This window comes from Phalangium opilio, unplaced genomic scaffold, assembly GCF_054372755.1.
Source record: "Phalangium opilio isolate 3A_F unplaced genomic scaffold, DU_Popi_V2 ptg000087l_1, whole genome shotgun sequence".
In the NCBI taxonomy this organism is placed as follows: Eukaryota; Metazoa; Arthropoda; class Arachnida; order Opiliones; family Phalangiidae; genus Phalangium; species Phalangium opilio.
Genome location: NW_028324192.1, coordinates 4,062,036 through 4,066,575, shown reverse-complemented (window position 1 = coordinate 4,066,575; position 4,540 = coordinate 4,062,036). Strand labels below are relative to the sequence as shown.

Below are 4,540 nucleotides of genomic sequence, written 5' to 3'. Positions count from 1 at the left end.
AGCCAAAGTTTTTCCACAATACCTGACGACCATTTAATTTTTGGGCTTCCGTGGCGCAATGGTTAGCGCGTTCAGCTGCTATTCAAAAGACTGGTGGTTTGAGCTCTCCCGGGAGCGGTGTTGTGACGTCTCAAATGTAACATAAAATGTCAGAGTTTTTCCACAATACCTGTCGAACATTGAATTTTTGGGCTTCCGTTGCGCAATGGTTAGCGCGTTCAGCTGTTAATCGAAAGGTTGGTGGTACGAGCCCACCCGGGAGAGGTGTTGTGGGGTCTCAGATGTAGTGTAAAAAGTCAAAACTTTTCCACAATACGTGAAAACCATTTAATTTCTGGGCTTCCGTGGCTCAATGATTAGCGCGTTCGGCTGTTAACCAATAGGTTGGTGGTTCGAGCCCACCCGGGAGCGGTGTTGTGGGATCTCACATGTAACGTAGAAAGCCAAAGTTTTTCCACAATACCTGACGACCATTTAATTTTTGGGCTTCCGTGGCGCAATGGTTAGCGCGTTCGGCTGGTAACCGAAAGGTTGGTGGTTCAAGCCCACGCGGGAGCGGTGTTGTGGGATCACGAATGTAACGTAGAAAGCCAAAGTTTTTCCAGAATACCTGACGACCATTTAATTTTTGGGCTTCCGTGGCGCAATAGTTAGCGCGTTCAGCTGTTAATCGAAAGGTTGGTGGTTCGAGCCCACCCGAGAGAGGTGTTGTGGGGTCTCAGATGTAGCGTAAAAAGTCAAAACTTTTCCACAATACGTGACAAGCATTTTATTTCTGAGCTTTCGTGGCTCAATGGTTAGCGCGTTCGGCTGTTAGCCAATAGGTTGGTGGTTCGAGCCCACCTCGGAGCGGTGTTGTGGGATCTCAAATGTAACGTAGAAAGCCAAAGTTTTTGCACAATAAATGACGACCATTTAATTTTTGGGCTTCCGTGGCGCAATGGTTAGCGCGTTCGGCTGTTAACCAATAGGTTGGTGGTTCGACCCCATCCGGGAGCGGTGTTGTGAGGTCTCAGATGTGACGTAAAAAGTCAAGGTTTTTACATAATACCTGACGAGCATTTAACTTTTGGGCTTCCGTTGCGCAATGGTTAGCGCGCTCGGCTGTTAACCAATAGGTTGGTGGTTCGAGCCCACCCGGGAGCGGTGTTGTGTGATCTCAAATGTAACGTAGAAAGCCAAAGTTTTTCCACAATACCTGACGACCATTTAATTTTTGGGCTTCCGTGGCGCAATGGTTAGCGCGTTCAGCTGCTATTCAAAAGACTGGTGGTTTGAGCTCTCCCGGGAGCGGTGTTGTGACGTCTCAAATGTAACATAAAATGTCAGAGTTTTTCCACAATACCTGTCGAACATTGAATTTTTGGGCTTCCGTTGCGCAATGGTTAGCGCGTTCAGCTGTTAATCGAAAGGTTGGTGGTACGAGCCCACCCGGGAGAGGTGTTGTGGGGTCTCAGATGTAGTGTAAAAAGTCAAAACTTTTCCACAATACGTGAAAACCATTTAATTTCTGGGCTTCCGTGGCTCAATGATTAGCGCGTTCGGCTGTTAACCAATAGGTTGGTGGTTCGAGCCCACCCGGGAGCGGTGTTGTGGGATCTCACATGTAACGTAGAAAGCCAAAGTTTTTCCACAATACCTGACGACCATTTAATTTTTGGGCTTCCGTGGCGCAATGGTTAGCGCGTTCGGCTGGTAACCGAAAGGTTGGTGGTTCAAGCCCACGCGGGAGCGGTGTTGTGGGATCACGAATGTAACGTAGAAAGCCAAAGTTTTTCCAGAATACCTGACGACCATTTAATTTTTGGGCTTCCGTGGCGCAATAGTTAGCGCGTTCAGCTGTTAATCGAAAGGTTGGTGGTTCGAGCCCACCCGAGAGAGGTGTTGTGGGGTCTCAGATGTAGCGTAAAAAGTCAAAACTTTTCCACAATACGTGACAAGCATTTTATTTCTGAGCTTTCGTGGCTCAATGGTTAGCGCGTTCGGCTGTTAGCCAATAGGTTGGTGGTTCGAGCCCACCTGGGAGCGGTGTTGTGGGATCTCAAATGTAACGTAGAAAGCCAAAGTTTTTCCACAATACCTGACGACCATTTAATTTTTGGGCTTCCGGGGCGCAATGGTTAGCGCGTTCAGCTGTTATTCAAAAGACTGGTGGTTTGAGCCCTTTCGGGAGCGGTGTTGTGAGGTCTCAGATGTGACGTAAAAAGTCAAGGTTTTTCCACAATACCTGACGACCATTTAATTTTTGAGCTTCCGTGGCGCAATGGTTAGCGCGTTCTTCTGTTAATCGAAAGGTTGGTGGTTCGAGCCCACCCGGGACAGGTGTTGTGGGGTCTCAGATGTAGCGTAAAAAGTCAAAACTTTTCCACAATACGTGACAACGATTTAATTTCTGAGCTTCCGTGGCTCAATGTTTAGCGCGTTCGGCTGTTAGCCAATAGGTTGGTGGTTCGAGCCCACCCGGGACAGGTGTTGTGGGGTCTCCGATGTAGCGTAAAAAGTCAAAACTTTTCCACAATACGTGACAACGATTTAATTTCTGAGCTTCCGTGGCTCAATGTTTAGCGTGTTCGGCTGTTAACCAATAGGTTGGTGGTTCGGGCCCACCCGGGAGCGGTGTTGTGAGTTCTCAGATGTGACGTAAAATGTCAGAATTTTTCCACAATACCTGACGAATATTTAATATTTGGGCTTCCTTGGCGCAATGGTTAGCGCGTTTGGCTGTTAACAGAAAGTTTGGTGGTTCGAGCACACCCGGGAGCGGTGCTATGAGGTCTCAGATGTTACGTAAAAAGTTAAAGTTTTTCCACAATACCGGACGACCATTTAATTTCAGAGCTTCCGTGGCTCAATGGCTAGCGCTTTCGGCTTTTAACCGAAATTTTGGTTTTTCGAGCCCATCCGGGAGCGTTTTGTGAGGTCTCAGATGTAACGTAAAAAGTCAGAGTTTTTCCACAATACATGACGACCATTTAATATTTAGGCTTCCGTGGCGCAATGGTTAGCGCGTTCAGCTGCTATTCAAAAGACTGGTGGTTTGAGCCCTCCCGGGAGCGGTGTTGTGACGTCTCGAATGTAACGTAAAATGTCAGAGTTTTTCCACAATACCTGACGAACATTTAATTTTTGGGCTTCCGTGGCGCAATAATTAGCGCGTTCAGCTGTTAATCGAAAGGTTGGTGGTTCGAGCCCACCCGGGAGAGGTTTTGTGGGGTCTCAGATGTAGCGTAAAATGTCAAAACTTTTCCACAATACGTAACAACCTTTTAATTTCTGAGCTTCCGTGGCTCAATGCTTAGCGCGTTCGGCTGTTAGCCAATAGGTTGGTGGTTCGAGCCCACCCGGGAGCGGTGTTGTGGGATCTCAAATGTAACGTAGAAAGCCAAAGTTTTTCCACAATACCTGACGACCATTTATATTTTGGGCTTCCTTGGCGCAATGGTTAGCGCGTTCGGCTGTTAACCGAAAGGTTGGTGGTTCGAGCCCAACCGAGAGAGGTGTTGTAGGGTCTCAGATGTAACGTAATAAGTCATAACTTATCCACAATACGTGACAACCATTTAATTTCTGAGCTTCCGTGGCTCAATGGTTAGCGCGTTCGGCTGTTAACCAATAGGTTGGTGGTTCGAGCCCACCCTGGAGCGGTGGTGTGGGATCTCAAATGTAACGTAGAAAGCCAAAGTTTTGCCACAATACCTGACGACCATTAAATTTTTGGGCTTCCTTGGCGCAATGGTTAGCGCGTTCGGCTGTTAACCGAAAGGTTGGTGGTTCGAGCCCAACCGGAATAGGTGTTGTGACGTCTCAGGTGTGACGTAAAAAGCCAAGGTTTTTTCCACAACACCTGACGACCATTTAATTTTTGGGCTTCCGTGGCGCAATGGTTAGCGTGTTCGGCTTTTAACCAATAGGTTGGTGGTTCGAGCCCATCCGGGAGCGGTGTAGTGAGGTCTCAGATGTAACGTAAAATGTCAAGGTTTTTCCACAATACCGGACGACCATTTAAATTTTGGGCTTCCGTGGCGCAATCGTTAGCGCGTTCGGCTGTTAACAGAAAGGTTGGTGGTTCGAGCACACCCGGGAGCGGTGCTATGAGGTCTCAGATGTTACGTAAAAAGTCAAAGTTTTTCCACAATACCGGACGACCATTTAATTTTTGGGCTTCCGTGGCGCAATGGTTAGCGCGTTCAGCTGCTATTCAAAAGACTGGTGGTTTGAGCCCTCCCGGGAGCGGTGTTGTGACGTCTCAGATGTAACATAAAATGTCAGAGTTTTTCCACAATACCTGACGAACATTGAAATTTTGGGCTTCCGTGGCGCAATGGTTAGCGCGTTCAGCTGTTAATCGAAAGGTTGGTGGTTCGAGCCCACCCGGGAGAGGTGTTGTGGGGTCTCAGATGTGGCGTAAAAAGTCAAAACTTTTCCACAATACGTGACAACCATTTAATTTCTGAGCTTCCGTGGCTCAATGGTTAGCGCGTTCGGCTGTTAACTAATAGGTTAGTGGTTCGAGCCCACCCGGGAGCGGCGTTGTGGGATC

At 47.9% G+C, this 4,540-nt stretch overlaps 2 non-coding genes across 2 annotated transcripts; both read left to right on the top strand.

Annotated features, from left to right (window-relative positions):
* The first annotated feature begins 485 nt into the window (after positions 1–485).
* TRNAT-GGU (transfer RNA threonine (anticodon GGU)) lies at positions 486–558 on the top strand. Its single transcript has one exon. It is a non-coding gene; the product is annotated as a tRNA-Thr (tRNA).
* Positions 559–1,661: 1,103 nt separating this feature from the next.
* TRNAT-GGU (transfer RNA threonine (anticodon GGU)) lies at positions 1,662–1,734 on the top strand. The gene has a single exon. It is a non-coding gene; the product is annotated as a tRNA-Thr (tRNA).
* Positions 1,735–4,540: the final 2,806 nt, after the last annotated feature.